Below are 22977 nucleotides of genomic sequence, written 5' to 3'. Positions count from 1 at the left end.
ATAGAAATGAACGAATAAATGCCGTTCGCGTATCGGGTATAACCCGAATACTATTCCACGAAGAGCAAATACGCCTATAAGATAGGGTAAAGCTCTGTAACGCTTCTGCAACACAGCACGACGTACGAAACATTGGTCGTTGCAACTCATAATTCGTGCGTGGCCTTCGAGACTGTGGCGGCGCTACGGCACAGGCGCGATCTCGGAGGCCACGCTGTCTGCGTGCCGGCCCTAATTGACAACTGCGCCAACGGCGACTCGGTATCCCATAATCTGCTATACGTTTTATCGCCATCGTCATCATCAGCCTGTTTTATGTCAACAGCAGGACGAAGGCCTGCTGCCTGGGACCTCCAATTACCCCTGTCGTGCGCCAACCGATTCCAACTAGCACCCGCGAATTTCCTAATTTCATCGCTCCACGTTGTCTTCTGCCGTCCTCGACTGTGTTTCCCTTCTCTTGGTACCCATTCTGTAACCCTAATGGTACAACGGTTATCTAACCAGCGCATTACATGGCCTGCCCAGCTGCATTCTCTTCTCTTAATGTCAATTAGAATATCGGCTATACCCGTTTGCTATCTGATCCAAACCGCTCTCCTTCTGTCTCCTAAAGTTATGCCTATAGCAAGCTTCGTTCCATCGCTCTTAGCGCGGTCCATATCAGTTCAAAACTTCAACAACAAGGCGCACCTACCGCAAGCTATAAAACACTGCAAGTACCGTAGACGCAAATCAAGGGTGATAATCACCGCACATTCGCTTAGCTACAAAGCGGGCGCCTTATCGCAGCGCATGCAGCCACTGGATTTTATGCGAAGCATATTACTAGAGCTCAACCCAGCTCCTCAGGCGCGGCGGTGTCGCCTTCAATACCACGTGACACCGTGACGTCACGACAGAGGAGAAACGGGGCTCCAACTCGCGCCGTCGCTCGCGGCGTCGCCTTCAAGGCTGACCACGTGACACCGTGACGTCACGACAGAGGAGAAACGGGGCTCCAACTCGCGCCGTCGCTCGCGGCGTCGCGGCGGTATATAAGCAGCTGCGCTTGTTTCTAGGTGGCTTTGGGTCAACTCTTGCAAGATGGGCTGGGTGGGAATCGAACCAGGGTCTCCGGAGTGTGAGACGGAGACGCTACCACTGAGCCACGAGTACGATGCTTCAAAGCGGTACAAAAGCGCCTCTAGTGAATGCGGTGTTGCCTTAGAAACGAGCTGTGCGTGCGTCGCTTGCTCAGGCGCACATTTCGTTGCCGCGTCGAACGCTGCGTTGCTCAACGCTCACCGCGTCCAATGCGGGGCGCGTAGTCGCTGCGCCGTAGCCCATTGTCTTACACCCCTTGGCGGGTCGACGGGAACGCTGTCGCGCTCCACTCTTGAAGGCGAAGCAGAGTAACGCGTGAGTTGTTTCTTCGTCTAGCCGAACCAAATATAGCCAAGCAACAGCAGTTCACCAAGCTAAACAGTGGTTGAACAACTAAAATAAAGGCTAGTATGCTTCGCATCCTGGGCTTAACCTTAGCTAAGCCACAGCCATATTTTTTTAACGCAGTCGCGACTTCAGAGATCTGTTTCAGCAGGGAGCAGCGTCTGCGAGTGCATTATAGCGTCTAATGGCGTTTGTCATGCGCCAATCCGGCTGACGGCGGTTCGCGTTAAGTTTCGTTTAGCTCGCGATAATGAGTAACGAAAACTATGGCGACCACTGCACAGTGGTCGGTAGATAGTCTAGAGCCGATAAGATTGTGCTCGTAGTGCAAGCCGGCGAATAATCTGAACGGAAGCAGAATGAGCCTAGGGCCCGAATTTTTCGCACACTTTCTCACCATCGAAGGGAACCTAACGTCACAGAAGAAGGCCGTGCAAGCGCTATTGCGCTTTTTGCGATCTATCGGCCTTTGGGAACGTCTTTAACTGGAACGCCTTTTGTGTGTGTGTGTCTCCATGTGTGCGTGTTTCTTTTTTGTTTTTTAGCGTTTTCCTCTATGTCACCTTTATAACCCCTATCTCCCATCCCCAGTATATAGGGTAGCAAACCGGAGACTGATATCTGGTTAACCTCCCTGCCGTTCCTCTTCATTCTCTCTATCTCTCTCTTCTAGCCCGTCGTCCATGGCTGTTCAGCTGCCTCTGAACATATATTCCATTGAACTCGACAGAAAGACAATGGAAACACAGGCTGTTATCTATAATGACTTCGTAAGGGCCCTCGCTCGGCCAAGCCTGCTCGGCATGGAGATGAGATAACGGGCGACGAAATGGATCATTACAAAATATGGCCCCAGAAGAACAAACGTATAGAGCCGGTGTGAAAAGTTCACGCAGTGCCGCATCTCTGACGAGAAAAAAAAATTTTTTTTTTCTGAGCCCGGGCAGGAAGCCTGGATTTCAGAGACTGAATTTGCGAAGCTTTTCCTTCGTAAGTGCTTTTTTTACCATTGGTCATCCGCCTTCACTAATGATATGCCTAACGCCACGATTGGCTGGCGTTTGTTCTACGTACAACTATAGTGCTTGCGTAAAAACTTATTTCTTTTCCTTTGTGCTTTCTATTCTTTTTCTCCCTACAGGCCTAGATCTGCTATACAGTGCGTTTCACGCAAGGGCCTCTGCGCTCCATTTTTTAATTAAAATTAAATTATGGGGTCTTACGTGCCAAAACCGCGATCTGGTGACGCGGCGTGCACGTCGCAGGTGGGGCACTGCGGAATAATATGGACCACCTGGGGTTCGTTAACGTGCACCTAAATCGATAGAATAGCAGCTTGGGCTTGTTGGTTTTCCATCCTGCTAGTAACAGCGCAAAATGTAGACAAGAGACGAGACAAGACTTCTTGTCTCGTCTCTTGTCTACATTTTGCGCTGTTACTAGCAGGACCTAAATCGAAGTACACGGGTGTTTTCGAAATTCGCCCCCATCGAAGTGCGGCCGCCGTGGCCGAGAGCTCGTGCTTAGCAGCCCAACCGCTCCATTTTTAGAGCCTGTTGCCTAAGGCATGCATGACCTGCCGCTCACGGAGCAAAAGTGGTCCTGATATAATCTGTGGCCCCATTTCTCACCATTATGAGTGCGAATTGATAAGTCTGGAGAGTCGCGTATTGCTTGCGACACACTGAGTTCCTGGCAGTTCGCGAGAAAAAAGAAAACCATTCGATTTATGGCGAAAAAAAATAATTATAAAGAAAAACTCCCAGTGGGAATTTCTTTTCTGCATTTCCCCCCGACTATGTCATTCATATGCACTTGAACTGAAAATTTCACTTCAGTAAAATTTTAGCCAGGGAGGGTTAAATCTCTTTTGATATATAACTTTTATCCAGCTTTTCTTTCTCTCTCTGCTTCAGTGGCGTAGCCGGGAAGTTTTTCCGGAGAGGTGGGGGAGGGTAAGCAGACGGCATCCTGGTGCCCAGAAATTTCGGGGTGGGCGAAACACGCCCGGCGTGATCCGCCCCCCCCCCTTTATTCTGCATAAATAATGTATTCTACCAGTTGTATAATTTTTGACTGTTAGTAGGCATACACGCACCTATCCGATTTTGCTACAAAGACTATCTCTGGAGCCTCACGTGACCTAGGGATCTTCTCCGTAACCCATTCTAGGCTCTGGCATCCCAATTGCACAGCTCTGACGTAGTGCATATCCTGCTTGGTTACGAATAAACTGTTCCATTCCGTTCAAGATACACTTTTGGTAACGAAGGCTACAAGTACGCGGCGGCCATGAAGCACTAATTAAGCCGGACGGGGCTAACGCGATTACATAATGCGCGTCACGACGCGTCTCTCGGCGTTCAATCCCCTCTGTGTCACCCCGTGTCACGACACAACAGTGCTGTCTACAGACAATAGAGAATTTTAGTGCATCCGGTATTCCGGCAAGCGCAGGCGGCTTGCCGGATGAGCGGGGACGTCAATGTGAGCGGCCAGATTGGTGGCGCCAGCTGGTGGTGCTAAACTCAACCACCTAAATACAGAGCCAATTACTATTTTCTTCTTAGCTGGGGTGTAAGTTTTCGACAGCGGCGTAATTGTGAATATAACTACGCCGCTGCCGAAAATTTGCACCAGCAGCGAAGAAGAATAAAGTAGGTTACTGCAATTTTAGCTCTGTGTTTGTCTGGTTGAGCTCTACAACACCAGGCGACTTCACCGCTCCGGCCGCTCGCGTTTATGCCCCCGACCATCCGGTAATCCGCCCAAACCGCCCCAGTTTGCCGGAATAGAGGACACGCTAAATGTCTCTAATGAGTCAAGGTCGGTGAACCTTGCCTTCACCTGCCTTGGGCCACGCAACCTCCAGGCTCACCCAGTGTTCCTAACCTCCCGTTGCCCCCCCACATAACCGTGCTGCTAACCGCATAAGCTATGCATATGCTATATATAACGCCAAGAACGGCCACTCCTAAATTGGGCTACAGCAGCTATAGCCAATGCCACGCCAGCCTTTCGTCTTGGCACCATCACTGAATAGAAACACAACCAGTCTAGGAGTATAAATTATGTGTGTATTAATCGAGCCCTCCATTTTCCTTCATTTCACGGAAATAGGCTGATTATTTGAGCAAAAAATAAAGGCCAATATATCTTTTTTTATTTTACGCGGAAACAATGGCGCCGGGACGTCAGTGTGACGTCATGCATTTCAGAGCGTATAGTTTCGTATTTGCGGAATGTGGGGTGGCGCGAGGAACGAAGACGAAGGGAGCGATTAGTAAACCGATCGTTGTGGATGGGCAAAAAATAAAGAAAAACGAAAAAATGAAACTTTCCGCGTCCGGTCCCTGGCCCTTTGAGAATACAGTGTGGTCCAGCCTTACCGACTGAAAAAATAAAAATATTCGCCCACGACCAGACACCCTCAAAATCCGCGACGTCACGGAAAGCTGGTGCACGAAATTCAAAGAGGCGTCGCCAACCGTTCTTCGTTGTTTCGTCTTTTTTTTTTTTTTTTTTTGCGCGCGCTTCCTGGCTCCCACCAGCTATCTGCTAGGGTTAAAAGTGGGGTTTTCATTTTTTCTTTCGCTGTTTCTTTATTTTCAGTTTTTTTGGTAGCAGGAGGGAAATGCTTAGTGTCCCTTTAAGCCGAAAACTGAAGGTCGTGGACGCCTCTTACATTACGCTCTGCCTCTTACCTGGGGCCTCGCATTGCGTAAGGCATCTTTTCCTTCGATGCCAAGCACCCGTCTCTTATCGCGATAGTCGCAGCGAGTGGGCATTCTTCGACGACGGCATATTTAATTTTCTTGGATTGTGAACAAGGTCCCCGTATGAGAGCCGAAACGTCTTGGTTTCTTATTTTTTAAATGTTTTTGGTGAACGTCCGCGTTACCCTTGAATATGAGCAATACCCGACCAGACGAGTTTTCGTCGAACTCTTGATTTCATATTTCATCGACATTTTTTTTTTTTTTTTACGAATGTGAAATACGTTTGCGTCTATTGTTTAGCGACTGTTAAAAATGAGTGCTGAGAGAACCAAAAGGCACCGAGCTCTACGTTCGCTGAAAAGATGTCGCGTCATGACAACGTATACTGCCCAGCAGGCCACCCGCAGCCGCTGACGATGCTATTTTCGATGCCATTTTCGATGCCATTTTCGATGCCATCTAATACATCAAATAGTCATTGGGGTAACTTTAAAATCAGTGCGAATAATCCAACGGATACGAGCGTCGCATGGAATGCGGCAGTGACCACTGGAACGCGCTCACGCGTCAACTTTTCTTTGTTATTATAATATTTTTTTTCTGCTGTAGGAGTAGGAAAAGTGACCTTGGGTTTCTAGCTCTCGTCGTGATGCAACAAATGCGCACAGCGCGACAATGTCAGTCGTTTCATGCCAACGTCGCCCGTTGCTGACTCAGAAATGACGTGTGGGACGAAACAGTCCAGAAAAAAAAAAAAAACATGTTTGGGCCCATCGCCTAATCTTTACTAACGCACTATCGTCTCTTCCGCCTGCCAGCATTGCTCACGCTATTGTTATACACCGAGTTATGAGCACGGGCTTGCGTGACTCAGATGGCAGCATAACTGAAATTCAACCCATACTCAAAGCACAGCCACGTTGCCACAGGAACGCTCGGCTTCCTCTAGCGAGGCTCGGGCTAACAGTTGGCAAGTACCACGCGCTTCTGAGACGACTGGTACGCGAGGTTATCGATGGTCAAGGGATTCGAGATGAAATTATAACTAATGCTGACCTACGCATCACAGCAGCAGGGACCAACGGAGTATAGGCACGATATAATCACCAGTATACGAATAATTTCTTTAGTTGGCTAATTAACACAACAATTATTGACTTTTGGGGATCATGCATGTTGTGACCGCCGAATTCGAGCAGCCGTTCAGCACTCAAAGCCTGACTTTTTTTTTTCTCGATAATATTTGTCTCAGCGCTGCTGTTTCGAGAAATACGGACTCGTGATTCACTCACGGGATTCACTCACGTGATTCGTGATTCACTCACACACACACACAAACACACACACACACACACACACCGTGCGCGCGCGTGTGTGTTTGTGTGTGTGTGTGTGGACGCGATTACATGAATGCGACAGGGAATACGAAGAGACAAGATAGGGACGTTAACCAGAACTGCGTCTGGTTGGCTACCCTACTCTGGGGGATGGGAAGGAGGGAATAGAAAGGTGAGACAGAAAGAGGGAGGGAGGGGGAGGGAGGGAAGAGAGGGGGAGCTCGCGCACGCACGCGCAGAGCCTGAGCTGAGAATGTCAAAGATGCTACGACGCCGATATTGCTGGCTACGTGAGCGACGCGTTGAGCTGCTGCTCCGCTACGAAACTTGTCACATTTTATGCCACCTGCGGCGGCGAGACTTGTCGCACCTTTTTTCTCCAATCGTGTTTCTTTTTTTCTGTGTTTGTATTTGTGTGCACAGTCGATGACGTGAAATATGCGAAAGCTATTAGAACAGTATTCGTAGTTACGAATAGCGACCGTTCGATGCGAAGGCCGAATCAAGATAGGACAGTATTGAATTCTTTTATTCGAATGATCGCACATCCATATAGACTAAACAGTTCCCTTCGTCTTACGCCTTTCTCACCCCCTTCCACCTCATCCGATGGACCCGAGCCGACGAGACATTTGGTACGATGCGCACATAAGTGTTCAAGCACATCATCATCATCATCATCATCATCATCATCTGCAGCCTATTTTTACATCCACTGCAGGGCGAAGTCCGCTCCCCGCGATCTCCAGTTACCCCTGTCATGCGCTAGCTGAATCCAACTTGCGCGTTCGAATTTCATCATTTCATCGTCCCACCTAATTTTCTGCCGTTCTCGACTGCGCTTCCCTTCGCTTAGCACTAACTCCTGTAACTCTAATAGTCCTCCGGTTCTTTGCCCTACGCATTAAATGGCCTGTCCAACTCCATTTTTTTTTTCTCTTAATGTGAACTAGAATATCGGCTATACCCGTTTGCTCTCTGATTCACACCGCTCTCCTTCTGTCTCTCCTAACATTCTTTTTTTCGTTCCATCGCTCTTTGCGGGGTCCTTAATTTGCTCTCGAGCTTCTTTTTTTAACCTCCAAGTTTCTGGTACACGTGTTAGCACCGGTAGAATGTATTGATAGGCACATAAATATAAGCATTAGAAGGAAACAATGGAATGTACGAAGCAAGAATCAATCACAAATGCAGGGACAGTTTCATGAGCAGTACAGGCATTGTAAGCAAATTCGAGTTATACATACTCACAAATACACATATGCGAATAAATCCACAAGCAAATTGACAAGCCATAGAACGTGAACATAAAAACACAAAAACTAGATAACTAGGGCACAGCTTCTGTATGCTAAACGTGCGAACGAATTCTAATGTCCAACGCTGCTACGAATCTTGGTGAGGAAAAACGATCATTTTGTCTCGATTCTTCCAATTTTCATTTAATACTTTCAGACCAGTATTGTTGAAGTATGCGGCGTAATCGTTACGTTATAACCCGGTCCACGGAGAATGCCGTCGAAAACAGTAAATCGAAATCCGGAAATTCGTGGGAAGAATCATTTCGCAGGCGAAAATCAAAACGAAACACTCGTCCTTTCTCTTTCATGAAGACTGCAACGAAAGCAAAAAAAAAAAAAAAAAAGATAACGCCCACACACAGTCAATGGAGCTAAGGCGAGCCTGTGCTTTTGTAAAAATGAAAATGTACATTCGCAGCACGCTGCACAACGTCATCTTTTTCTTTCTCTCTCTTTTTTTTAAACCTTCGCACTTTAATAAATGTATCGAAGGCAGTTGTGCATGCTTAACTCTACTTTATGAATAAGTTCTCTAAGAAACGCGTACACGCGGGCGCTGCCGTTGCACTAGCGAACGCTTTGTAAAGTTTTTTTTTACAATGTGTTTCATTAAAACTTCGACGGCGCGTATCGCGGCACCCTCTCCCACAGCAGCGTCTGAGTAGGAAAAGCCGTTTTGCCAGTAGGGCTCCAAGCTCACTCACCGCATTCCAGCCCATTTTTCCCAGAAATTCGATTCCCTTGCAATGGAGCTCTAACAAAAAAAAAAAAAACAAGTCCAAACCGGCCACCTAACAAGCTCCTCATTCAAAAACTTGCGAAAGCAATGCATGCCGCGGTACTTCCGCAGAACCAGTAGGTACACACATACGAGGACCAGTACCCGGAACACGATTTCTCTGTTACGACAAAGCCGTTCCGAGAATACAGCGCACTGCAACCGCCCTCCCCCCACCTCCTTTCCACTGGGTTTCTGCGTAGGAGCGCAAGCGCTACAGTCAATCTCACCCGTTCTTTATTGCAAAGCGGTTTCAACCAGCTCCGCGAGTTCATCTCAAAACTTTTGCAAAACTGTCTTTTTCTTTTGAAAGCATTGAGACCGTCGCAGCTTGCGCTGCGTTGGCTGCGTTCCAGAGCACACAGGACGTTGGCGCTGGCAGACGACGGTTTAAAATTCCGCTTGGCGCGATGGAGGCGACCCATGGCGGGCGCCCAGCGAAGAGCAGACGACGACGCAACTTGTGTGTCAGACGGCAGGCGGCGCAGCGGATTGTTCGAGTAGGGGCGGTTTTTGGCGGCGCGGACAAAACACCGTTCAAATGACGGAAAGCTCAAAGCTTAATAAGGCCACATATAGGGTGTGGATCAGTTTGAGCAGTTTGAACTTTGAACAGCGCAAGAGGAGACAAGGATAAGTGTACACCTTCTTCGTATGTCCTTTTCGCTTGTTGAGCGGTTCAAATTATGTTTAAAAAACATGCAGGTGTGCGAATACTAGAAGACTATTCGATTTGTGAGATCGTTATACGGGATTGTCGAGCATTACTTTCTGTTCGAATATGGCACATACAAACCTTACAGGAGTTTGCAGTGAGATATAATGTCATACCTGCATGCATGCATTTAATGAATTTGTCATTCTTATCACGCATGTCATGACGTTCATGGGAATCATACGATGACTCGACATAGACATACCATGAATGCATTCATGGCATTTATGACAATCGTGTCATTATAGGCGTGTGTGACGTGAATGACATGTCATGACATGCATGTCATAACACGCAAAGAAGTGCGTGTCATGTCATTCAACCCAGTAATGTTATCTCCCTTATGAAATTTATGCCATGATTCTCATTTATGTACAGTTCATTTTTAACATGTTAGGTATCAGGATATCCATGAATGAAATGACATTACATACATCAGATGAACGACATGACATGCACATCACGATGTCATTGTCAATGACATAAATGACATGAGGTGATGGCGCCGTGGTCGTTTCTTTAACTGTATATGTATCGGGACATGTATGACGAGGTATGCGTACATGAAATCGCAAAAACGACGTGACATGTGGTGCAGTTCGCGCCATTCATGTCATGACACGCATGCCATCATATCAGGTCATGCACGCATGTCATGTAATGTATACCCAGACAAGAGCTAAAGAAACGACTATGACGCCTCATGTCATTTACACCAGTTATGTCACGACATACATTCCATAACAAATATGCAATGTCATTGATCTCATGAGATGACATTCATGTTATGTGCGCATGCGTCATGTCCTCTTCCCACATCTATTCGATATTGCCCAGTTGAAGAAACGAGCACTACGGCATCACGACGTAGAATAGATAGATAGATAGATAGATAGATAGATAGATAGATAGATAGATAGATAGATAGATAGATAGATAGATAGATAGATAGATAGATAGATAAAACCATTGTTCGGAATAAGCGCTTCATCCCTATCGTCTGTCTTCGTTTTTTCTAAACGTTCGCCGGTTCACTAAATCTAAGGTCTTATACGAACACGCTAAAACAGAAGTGCGCGGAAGCCGCGTCATAGAACTATCCACCGCAACTGAGCCAATGCTGCGCAACACTTCTCGGCCTCCCACGAATGCAGCTCACGTTTACAGTGTTTGCGACTGCCAGCGGCTCAATAACACCGGCCACGCAGGGATACGGACCCCGCAGGCCCAGCGCCGTAATGAAGAATCTCTCCCGTTGGGGATTTCCGCGCAGATTCTCTTCCTCGTTTCCTGCGCGAGCTTCCCGCTTTTAGGGGTCACAGAAAGCCGCGTGGTACGCGCTTCCCTTTCATGCCCGGCTTCCGAGACTCGCGCCGTCAAGGCCCTTCCGAGTGGGCGCCGAGATCTCCGACCCTAAAACTTGCCGCACGGGCTGATGACAGTTCTCCGCGACCTTGCCGTACGACGAGATTCTCGTGGGAGAGAGTGTGTGACACAGATCACCTCCAGCAAAAGTTAACAGGCAACGCACGGAGGAACGTTCGCGGCATTCCGAACGACGCAGCTTCGCGGACTGGCACACCGGACGCTGGAAAACGCCGAGCCAAACCACGTCGAGTAGACGAATGTATTTTTTTCTTTCTTGATTCGCGTCAGCAGCGCTGAATCAAACTGGTTATAAAGAGGAAACAGACACCACAAACGCAATTTTGTTTCATTCATTCATTCATTCATTTAACGTCCTAAAGTGATGGAGAGCCTATGGGACACGTCGCGCTAAGCTTGTTGTTTCTGCTATTGTAACCTGTTTGACTTTAAGCTGGTGACATGAATCAATAGTATACAGGGTGTCCCACATAACTTGGGCCAAGAATTTAAAAAGGAAAGGCGCGTGGGAAGCGAATTGAACCGAACGCATATTATTCGCAATAGCCTATAGTAACTCAGCCAGCTTTTTTTCCTCATAACTCACTAAGTAATTAAGTTTAATTACCCAACTTTCTAATTATTGGCTCAGGACCCCGAGTATGATATGCAGATTCGTAGAGAACCTTCAGAAACTACCGATCGAGTTGTTTCCTTCACTAAACGTCTCACGTAGTCATTTTTTCGGGGTTTCAAAGAAAGTCCGCGAAATATGAAAGAAAAAGCCACGTGACGGAGCGTTTCCGCAGTGCTACTGCGCTGCTCTCAAGCGTGCGTTCGGTGAACAAGGTCGGCTGCATCGTGACCGGCGACGAGGAAGCGGCAGGGCGTTCTTTATCTCATCGGCAGCGCTCGGCCAGCAGGATACATTTTCGCCGTAATCCGACGGGACTCCGGATTAGTGTTGACCGCACGAAGAGGCTTTAACGTGACCGCGATGCACAGGACATGGGCACATTTTTGTTTTTTTGTTTTGCATTTCGCTTTCCATCGAAACGCGGCCGGGATTCGATCCCGCGACCTCGTGCTTAGCAGCGCAACACCACAGCCGCTAAGCCACCATGGCCGGTATACGTATAGCATGTTCCTACGGGTGGACCAACCAAACCAAAGTTGGTGCACCTTCGTCCCGCTCGTCCGGCGTTCCCGTTTAAGCGAGCTTAGTTTATCCGGAGTCCACTGTACGAATAATGGCTGTCTGAATAAATTTTTTTTTTGTGTAAGTTACTAAAATAAAAAAGCAATCGCGTTCTCCGATTACTGCGAGTTCTCCCGCGGTTTACGCGAAACCGACGCAGATATGTGATAACGCAGGCAGTGTTGCAAGAGCCTAACAATTTTCTTTTACTTTCTTTTCTTCTTTCTTTCTTTTTTTCGCCGCGCGCCCAACAACAGTGCGAGCGACTCCGCCGTGCGGCGCGGTTATGTATACCGCATACACAAACGAACGCTACATGGTTGAACGACCGTCCGTTAGCAGCACTGCGAGCTAACGGGACACTCAACGTCCGCAAAAGAGCACAGATGGGCGAACCCGGCTGGTTGCGCCTTCGCATTAACCGTTCCGGATGAGAAGGAGGGAGGAGTGTCTTTCAATCTCATCGCGAGGCATGTAAGTTAGCTCCATCGCATGCGAGACGCGCGCACGCGCAGCTGCAGGCGATGGCAACGCTGAACAAAAGCGGAACGACGGGAAGTCGGGCAAGATGGGCAGCGATTGCTAACCGTTGCTCGGCAAAACACACAACACTTTCTCACCTCGTCGTTCCATGTTAGAGTATACCATTCTCTCCTTCTTTCTTTCTTTCCTTCTCTTCCTTTCGTTCCTTTTCACGGCGAAACGGTCGTTTCGTCTAGACCCCGTCACGGTCCGTTCTTCCTGCTCTTTTTTTTGTTTTTGTTTTAAAGGCTCGAACACCAGCCTCTCGACTAAATATGCACTTGTACTGCTCGTCCGCCCACCACATTCGCACTTAGCACCCCGCGCATTCTAATTTTCCCCGCGCCTTTGTATAGTAGCTCGACGTGCAGGCGCATAAGTGAGCACGCGGGCGCAGAATTATGTTCTTCGCGAGATATGCGAGCAACCGTATAAAACAGGTTGTTTCAGCTAAATTTAGCCGCAGTTTAAAAATATGCCGATGCGCTCCAAGGCGACGCGACCAAATGCATGTCGTTCACTTTTGCGTGTAGTGTGTCCCGCTATATATATTTTTTAATTTTGCTTAATCACATAATTAGTCAAGATTAATTAAGCAACTTATGAAGCAAGGAAGCTAGGAAAACAATTCGAATTAGAAATTTGTAGAGCGTTTTGCAAAAGGTCCGATTAGACAGTTTCTACCTTTGTATCTGCTAAGTATCAGCTTACTGCGGACGCCCGCGAAATACAAAAACGAAAGCTAGAAAGAGAACCACCATGTAACATGCCCGCTTGCGCGTCGTGATTGCACTGCTTCCAAGCGTTCCACGCACAAACGAGCGCAGCATTTAGGCGGGTGTGATGCCGCCGCGTCTGCTTATCGCTATCACGAACCGCCGCGAGGGAAGCGCATCGCTGGCGTAAATCGCACAGCCAACGCCTTCGTCGCTGCCCTGTCGCCTTTTAAGGGGCAACACGCTCTGCCAGTAAGCTGGAAAACACTAATACCTAATAGATAGAAGGTTGGAAACTGTTTAATCGGACGTTTTGCAAAGCGCCCTACAAATTTCTGATTCGAACTTCTGGCCCAACTTCGTAACTTCAGAAATTCATTCATTAATCTTGACTAATTATCTAATTAAGAAATATACAAAAGACAGCGTGACACACACATATACACTACATACAAAAGTGAGCAACATACATTTGGTCGCGTCGTCTTAGAGTGCATCGGCATATTTTTAAACTCGGGCTAAAGTTAGCTGAAAGACCCTGTATATAACACACATCAATTGGAAGAAATGACGCAAGAGAAGACGACACACAAAACTACATAGGCACCAGGTCTCAAGACCAGCCCCACGGCAACAGACCTCCCATTGTGCGTAGTCTTCTGCGCCATTTATGTCATTTTTTTTCATGTAATTAAGAGGAAGCTTTAACCTCGGGCCCAACTCGGCCACTCACGTTTACGCCTCCGGTGATCTACGAACGCCATTGTGTATGCGCAGACACGCTAAAATTCTCTAATAGAGAGTTTTAGCGTGTTCTGTACTCCGGTAAACGCAAGCGGACTGGGCGTTTTACCGGATGAGCGGAGGCGCAGACGCGAACGGCCTGCACGGTGCAGCAACCTGGTGGCGCAGTATAGTTATCCTGAGCTCGATAAGCAAAACAAACTTCGAGTCATTCAGATTCCAACCTTGAGTTGGACCTGCTTAGTATTCAGGGCAACAACGTATACTGCAAGATTTGATGCTTTGTTAATTCGAACCACATATGGTAAGGGCCGATAATAAATGCAGAAGAAAGGCTTTATAAAGTACGAGCTTGTTGACCACAGCCGCCACCGGGTTTGAATATGACAAACGCACACGCAAAAAAAAAGCGATACCGATTTTCGGAATTCTCGCCGTGAAAGTTTTAGGGCAGCTCATTTGGTAGAGAGCGATCGAGGCTCGACATAAACGAGTGGGCAGACTCCGTTCCTCCCTATCCGCCAGCACATCGTCTGCCTCACGCGGCTTCTCCTCCCAACTTTCGCTCCCCATTTCGTATCCGACCTGTTCCCGATCCCTCCCTCACGTGTCCAACATAAGCACTGCCAAGAATAGACACGATTCTATAAGCCGGAAGCGAGCGCAGTAAAGGAACAACCCGCTATATATAGGCTTGACGCGAAAAACTATTCTTCTTTCCCCTTCCCTCGTTCGTCGACTTTCCGTCCTGCAGACAAACGCGACAGAAACAATAATAAAGAACGAAGTGGCGGGGCAGCCTGTAGTGTTCCTTTGCAGTAAGAGTGCGAGGGACACAGTTGCCTCGCTCTTTTCTTCTCGGCTTTCCCGCCCGAACTACGTGGTTTGAGCGGGTTCTCGAAGAGCTCAGCATGTGCAGCTCTTTCTGCCACGTGACGCTGGCCTCCCTTTTCCGGCAGTCATCCCTATTTCCCCAAATATCGCCATTTGCTTTCTTTTAACACTGTTGCGCAAAGCGACAAAGGGACAGGGCTTGAGCGAGAAAACAGCGGCTTATAGGCCGCAGGTGCCTTACAGTGTCATAGCGTAAGCAAAGCTAACAAAAAATTGAGTGATGACGACGGATACGCAAAGGAAAAAAAAAGAGACTCGCTCGACAGCCCATTCTCCTCCTAAAAACCTTGACGTTCCCCAATCTAGGTTTAGCTTCGCTAAAGCTAAAGCCCCTCCATCCACGCGCCACCACCGCGCTAACGCTAGCGCTGTTCGCGGTATGCCAAAAAAGAAAACGACAAGTGGAGGGTGGGAGAAACCACAAAATGGTAAAAAGACACTCCCTAGCTCAGTAACGGATATTTCTCAGGAAAAATGAGGCAAAGCGGGGAAGAGCGCCAGCGTTCCCTATATATATATATATATATATATATTTGGTTTTGCTTCCCTAAAGCTAGTGCGTTCTACAGTGTGGCAAAGCTGACAAAAGTACCCAAGGGATATTGGGGAAGGACTCGCAGAGAGTAAAAACATATATGTACGAGTACTTCCTAAACGCCAGCATTCACCAGAAAAAAAGCTAATACCAAGATGAGGCGTGTATATACCTTGGTTCGAGCAACACTAACGCAGAGTTTTCTTCTATTCGATGTCGCTTCCTATAATAACCAGTGCGGTGTACATGATGGCCAAGTCTGGCCAAACCCGCACGTAATGAAAATTGTGGAAGGAGACAAAAAAAGAGTAAAAAGAAAAATGTAATAACTAACCTCTCACATACCATCCCCCTAAAGATTAAAAATAAGAGGTCGAGACATGCACTACGTTGCTATAGCTAGTAACGGTGGAGCAGGCCTATTATTCGGCTTTGCCTCCCTAAACCCACTTCTCTCCATACGGTACGTGCGAGGCTGGCAAACCATTACGTTAGGGAGACTGGGGAAGGAATTACAAACAGCAAGTAGTGTGTGCTCCCTAATTTCTTTCCCAACAGAAAGAAATGTATATAGAAGAAAAGATGAGGCGTATGGAAACACTCTATAGCGCTGGCACAGGCCTTCCATATACTCCATTACGCATCCCTAAACCAAATGCCGTGCATAGCACACGCAAAGCTGACATATCAGGAAAGGGAGCGGTAGCGAAGCTATAGGAAATAAAGGAAAAATATACTCGCTTTAGCTGAAGGAAAAGGAAGGAAGAAGCGAAGGCAATACGGCCCTTTTTTTCGCCTTTAGTCCTTTCCAGCGATGCTAAAATGAAGGCACTACTAAGTCAAGACAATAAAAGACTGCCTTTTCATGCCCGTCAAAGATTTAAAAAAAAAATGAAAGACCAGATTAGCGCGCTCTCTGGGAATCTTACGCAAGTGCTCGCGAAGCGGACCGACTCGACCGAACTCCCGATTTAAAAAACAAAAACAAATAAGAAAACGTTTCCAGACATAGGCGGCCGCACTCTTGGAGATGCTTCGGGTAACAAGCCCGACGGTTGTTTCAAAATCACCGAATCCGCTCAATGCATGAATTCGCGGAGCATGTAGCCACCTACGTTTCCAACCAGCAAGCTTTCCCAACGTTCCTGGCGGCAGGCCATTGCGAAGACGCGTTTCATTTTTTCTTTATTCTTTTCGTTGGTGAGCGAAACCATGCCCGAGTCCGGTTCTTCTAACAACGTGCGCTTAGAATTTGCCTGCCTGCTCGCTTCCTTTCGAGAGTGGCTCATACCCACAGTCGGGGATTGACGCTTAGCACTTTTTCTCTCGCTTTTAGTGATCTGCTTGCCCGCTCAGGCTCCTGCGTTCGCGAAGCCACGAGCTCCATAACTATTAACCCTGACTACTAACTTTCCATATCTAACTAACCCTAGCTACCAACTATTAACCATAGGTGAAAGCGAGGAAGAAGAGCAGCGCGGAGTGGAGCCTGATAGTGAAATTAACGTCGCATTCCATGACTGCATGCGTAGGAAGAGAAAGACGCCGACTGGTCCTATGTCGAAACCACAGTGGTAAGAGGGGGATGCGACCGTCTTGTGAAGGCTTTAGTAAAAGGGCATTTGCTTTACGCTTTCAACGAAAGTGCAAAGATAAAAGAATGTTTAAGAAAAGACGATGACGAAGAAAAACGGCTGGAAGATAGGGTAACAACGAGATAGAGGCCTCGCATATAATTAAAATTGGACGACTTTAGAACCTCGTTTCGCTGGCCCCAGAGTTTCGACAAAGGGCACTTCTTTTCGGCAGCTCCACTCAAGGACAACGACACGAATTTCCGTAGAGGAAACGTTGGTCCACGATACCGTTGCACCGACCAGCCGTTCGTCTCTTCATCTCCCCCCCCCCCCCCAAAACGGTCTTTTTTTTTTCTTCTTTTGAGCCACGGAGCCATCTACGTAACAAGTAAGCGACCCACATAATTCATTCGTGCACAGAGAACACAACGTGACTGAGTGGTGTATGCGATGAACGATCGCTCGAGATTACACCGCCCCCCCCCACCCTCCCCCCCACACACACGCACGCACATGCCAAGTGTATTGAAGGTATCACTACATCCTGTAATACGAATAATCTTGTTTGCCTGACCTGAGAACTATGTATGCAGGCTCGTGCGTGTATATAGATATCGTATCTCAAGATATCTCGGAAGCGAAAACTGAAGCGGCCCATGCAGGTCGCTTTCGGATACCGCGCAACGCGAGATGCGGTCGCGCCCGGAGTCACGCGACGACCAACGTGACGGGGTTGTTTGTCCAGGTAAGCGACAAAGAAACCGAAAGCCCAGCTTCGTCTCTTGTTCGACAATGCAGGAAAGCCCAGCGTCCTCTCTTGTTCGACAATGCAGGATAAGAAAGAAAGAAAGAAAGAAAGGAAGAAAGAAAGAAAGAAAGAAAGAAAGAAAGAAAGAAAGAAAGAAAGGCCGAGTGAGATCGTCACCGCGGGATGACGTACACTCGCGGGGCGTTCAACTCGTTCGTGCCAGCGTCTAAGTTACACGCCATCGAAAAAGGCAGGCAGTCGGGAGAACACTACACGAGCACACTAAGACGAAAGATAGGAGAGACAGATAAACGCACGCGATGCCAGACTATACAGCACTCTGTGTGTTAGCGAAAGGTTTTGTGTTGTAGCGCTCCCGTGTGCCTTTGTTTCTTGGCTCTATCATTCACTTCGTCTATTGTACTGTATATATACACATACATACACGCTACAACACAAAACCTTACGCGAACACACAGAGTGCTGTATAGTCTGGCATTGCGTGCGTTTATCTTTTTCTCGTATCTTGTGACTTCAGCCAAAGTTCCGCGAACTATCTTACCAGGGCAATTGACTCGCTATTAGATATATGCGCCTCCATTTATCGCTACTTCTAGGATATATATATATATATATATATATATATATATATATATATATATATATATATATATATATATATATTATATAAACGGGAAGAGAGGGGATTAACCGAGAGGCCCGATTTTTATTAGTCATATCATAAGAAGCCAACAAACACTGACACCAAGGACAACATAGGGGAAATTACTTGTGCTTAATAAATGAAATAAAGAAACGATAAATGAATGGAAATTAAAGTGGATGAAAAAACAACTTGCCGCAGGTGGGAACCGAACCCACAACCTTCGCACTTCACGTGCGATGCTCTACCAGTTGAGCTACCGCGGCGCTGTTTTCTCTTGTTTACGTTTCCGTGTTGCCTTTCCGCTGTTCGCGTTCAGCATCGGATTACCAACAGGCTTGCAGCCAGCCCCCTTATGATTAAGAGAATGGAGAGAAAGTCAAGATGTTTTCCGCACACTATATGGCGTCACCGAGGTAACGTGCTTTAACTAAATGCTGGGGTTTTAAGTGCCAAAGAAAAAAAACGAACTATATGGTGGTTATGAGAGACACCTCAGTGGGTGATCTAGACTCCCGACTCATCTAAACCACCCGGAGTTCCTTAACGCGCACCCCAATGCACGGCAGACGGACGTTTTCGCATTCCCTCCCCCCTCCCTCCTTTCCACCCACCCGAGACCGCCGCGGTCGGAATTCTGCGGCTGTGATGGGCGAGGCCACGGTATCCCAAGATCTCGTCCTACAGATAGTTTTCAAGTGACGTCAAAGACGCGGCTCTCACTGCGCCAGTGCCCAAACATGGCGGCCACGATGACGTCAGCGCACTGTGTTATCACGCGCACATTGTTTTGCTTTTACTGACGGAGACTGTTTTTCGCCAGCTTACCACTGTTATCGCTTTGCCGTTCGACACAAGATGGGCGCGTCGTGCTGTTTTGCTGTCACGCTTCTTGATCACACCCCTTGTCGACCTGCTAGTACCTAAAGATGGCGGCCGCGATGACGTCTGTGCGAACTATCTATACGAGAAGACTCTGGTGTCTAACTTGTCTAGAGCGGCGCGGAGGTCTATATATCCTCTCATTTTCAAAGGACGCGGGCAGTAGCGCACAAGGTGTTGCATAATTTCTTTATTACCACTTCTAGTACACGTCTGAAGTTTATTAACAAGTTCCGGGCGCATCAAAGGTGCTATTCTATAGGCAAAAAATCTCGACAACTTATACCATTTTAGAAAATCGGGGGTCACTTTTTCCCTCGTGAGAGTCTGCCCATTGAATGGCCATCACGGGAGACGATTTATATCTAAGGTAAAAAAAAAAAAGCAAGAATATGATAAAAAGTAAAACGAACACGTCTACAGGAATAACTAAAACACAAAGAAGACAACTACCGAGTAAAGTCATCGTCCTAATCACTTAGTCACATTTCGCTATACAGTGGTCTGAAGTAGGATCTGGCCACCTTGCACCAAAAAAAAAACAAAAAAAAACTGATAAGCATGCAAAGTAGACATTCTCACGAAGTCTACATAGCATCAACAGCGAAACTTTTTTCCTTATGAATGAGATGCTTCGTGATAGGGAAATGCAACAGCAGAGTACTCTGCAACACTCGTTATACTATATACAGTCTATATACAGTGGCCTCGTTTTCTCTCGACAAAGGCTATATACGGACGTGGGTCGCGTTTTAGATGATGGAACCAGGGTCACATAAACGCGCCCGCGTTTAACAAACCCATTGCCACGTAACCACAGGGTCGGGCTCCCTCACACCGCTTTATCACCCGCGAAACAGTCGAATGCTATACACACGCATACACGTATCCGATCTGCATGATTGTGGAGAATGCCTGCGTCAAGCAATGCTCCGGGAATTAATAAGGCCGACTAACTGCGCAAAGTCGTACGAGCGCGTCTCAATGCCGCGCGCGTGGTTCAGTGGTTTGGTGCCAGTTATTGGCTCGCCAGCGCGCACGTGTAATGTAAAGCCTCCGCCGAATTTCGATGAGCATATATATATATATATATATATATATATATATATATATATATATATATATATATATATATATATATATATATATATATATATATAAGCGCGACCTTTCTATGAGGGTAGAGGCAGACGTGCGTGGCTTCACGTATGGGGGAGGAGGAGGAGGAGGAGGAGGAGGTTCGAGAAATTGGTCTACTGCCCTTCGATACAAGCCGCGGCCTCCTAATTTCGTCTGCGCAGAGCCGGAAAACGTGAGATAGGAAACGTACAGGCGCCTTCCCAGAATATCACGCAGTACATACGTGGTCTGCAGACGGGGTCGGGTTCGTCCACGTGAACAAAAACGTCCGGAAATTAGCTCGGTGACGTCTGCTCGGAACGCTAATAATGACACCGACGAGCTTGGCTTTGACGCGAATTAGCGGACCAGTGTGGCTGCCACTGTCGTTACGGCTGCGTCGCAGAATTTCTTTAGCTTGTCGGTATGATGCGCACGTATTACAATGTATAACAGAATAGTCGGAGCCGTCCAGACGTCAACAGCAGCGTTTACCGATTGCCCCTCTTCCACCCCCCCTCCTTCCTTTATTGTCGTCTGTTCTGTTGCTGCCTTACACATTCTCAAGAAACCTTTTATTTGTTACCTCCCTGTTGTCTCCCTGAAGAATGATTGTCTCCCCGAAGAATGATCATTGTGCTTGCATTTCCTTTCTTTAACGCTTTACGCTTACTTTTTCTGTCAAGAATGCTGCGGCGCGCCGGTGCAAGCTCATGCTATTCGTCCCGTGTAAGTACGAATGCAGCGTTAGAGAAAGGCTAACGTAAGACACAAGGCGATTGCTTGGGGCCAAACGTCCCAAAAAGGTGCAAGTTTCCCGCGCGTCTTCCCGACTTCCTTTTTCGTTGTGTCGGTTGGGTTGCCGCTATAAGGCGGATAGAGTTAAATGTGGCCCAAATTGTAGGCACTATCCTAATACTGTTTCCCTGACCCCAAGTCTTGTCGTCTGCTCTGTTGGCGTCATCATATGCATGCACTGGAAAGTAAGTTGCACCCCTCAAATTTAAGCAAGGTGCAAACCTGTTTATAACTCGGACTCTCACACCCCAAAAGGGGGTGTAAGGGTGTGAGTCATAGGCACATTTACACCTTTATTGAATTTAAGGGTACACTCTTAAAAAAAAGTTTGCACCCTTTCGGGGCTTATCTCGTCCCACAGCGAGAAAATCGTCACCTATCTTGTCCCGCATTTCCTTTCTCTAACGCCTGCGAACCCGGTATACTTCCAGATTACGAACGGCATATGCGTTGATCAGCGTAGCATGGCATTCTCGAAAGCAAAGTAGCAAGCGCGGAGATTTTCCGGAAAGGAAACGCAAGAAGGGCAGATGACGATTACTGTTCTGGGACAAACATACGCCCCAGAATGTGCAAACATTGTTTTTTTTTTTAAGAGTGTGTAAGTCGTTTTACAGTGTGGCCACTTTTCCCCACTAATTTTTCGACATCCGTGATGCTTCTCTCCATCCGATATGTGAACGCCTGAAAACTACAGCCCAGATTTTAAAGGTGCATGTGCCGATGGTCCCTGGCCCTTTCACCTGTTGTCGTGGTTGGTGGTTGGCGGTCGGAATTTTACCGCCGATTTTTACAGGACAGGAATAAATGCAAAGAAGCTTTTTTTTATTACTGAAATCAAAATAAGAGAGATTTAGTCGCCCCACAATGGTGACGCCTACTTCTTTTCGCTTAGCAGAAACAGCAATATAAAAAGAAAAGATGTATGTAGTAAGGAAATGAAAAGAAGCACGTCAAAGGGCAAGAAGTCCACACCACGCAGTCATATACACCCGTGAGAATATAAACATAGAAGGCAAAGGCAAGTCGCACCACAATGAATTTGCAAACCAACCCACAAACACACACAGGCGGTCGTGATACAGACTGCGGTGAGCATGTAAACATATGAGAGTAGGAAACAGTGTGAGACGTAATATACAAACGCTACTAATTACGAATAACCGAAGCAAGTTGCACTTACGTCGTGTGACTATAGTGTCCGATATGCTGTACTTGTTAAGAATGCCTGCACATGCCCTCGTAAAAAAAAAAAAAAATGTTCATAGCTTGTTCATAGTAGTGTATATATATATATATATATATATATATATATATATATATATATATATATATATATATATATATATATATATATATTTCATGCGATATATAGAAAATGTCCGGTTTACGCTGCCCCCAAAGCGCAGTCAACGATTTAGTGTCTGGGCACTTTCGGAAATGCCTGCATGAGCGACTGGTACTTGAGTTGAGGGTCCACTTCGTAGGAAATCGATTCCTCGATATTTTCATTACTACGAGCAAGCAATGGTACGCCTTCGATCGTGTCATTCCTTTAGAGAGCGAGACACACAAAAGGGGAGGAAAGACAGGGAGGTTAGCCAGCGTAAGGATACCGGCCGGCTACCCCGTGCTGGGGAAAGCGGTGAAGGGAAATAAAAGGAGAAAGAAGAGGAAAAGAACTGACGAAATTCACACAGCAACGCGGCGCTACTCGCTACAACGTCCAAAGACGGTCGCACAATTTGCGTGTCCTTAAAAAGTTCAGCGGAGCCCTTAAGGCCTTGAGTGCCGAAACACGCCTGGACCAGTGTCCTATAGGACTCTTTCTTCTGCGAAGGGGCGATTGTCCAGTTTTCCGAGAGCGGTCACGAGCACTTTTCTTGGCACACTGTAACGGGCACAGCCACATAGGAGGTGCCCGATCGTCTCCT

At 47.2% G+C, this 22977-nt stretch overlaps 1 protein-coding gene and 1 non-coding gene across 3 annotated transcripts in view; both read right to left on the bottom strand.

Annotated features, from left to right (window-relative positions):
• The window catches only part of LOC142588050 (ribosomal protein S6 kinase alpha-5-like), a 298656-nt gene that overhangs the window by 226216 nt on the left and 49463 nt on the right, over positions 1 to 22977 (bottom strand). The window lies entirely within an intron of this gene.
• TRNAS-UGA (transfer RNA serine (anticodon UGA)) lies at positions 18438 to 18510 on the bottom strand. The gene has a single exon. It is a non-coding gene; the product is annotated as a tRNA-Ser (tRNA).

Source organism: Dermacentor variabilis, chromosome 7 (assembly GCF_050947875.1).
Source record: "Dermacentor variabilis isolate Ectoservices chromosome 7, ASM5094787v1, whole genome shotgun sequence".
Classification (NCBI taxonomy): domain Eukaryota; kingdom Metazoa; phylum Arthropoda; class Arachnida; order Ixodida; family Ixodidae; genus Dermacentor; species Dermacentor variabilis.
The sequence above is the reverse complement of the archived record's forward strand: the minus strand, read 5'-3'. Positions and strand labels throughout refer to the sequence as shown.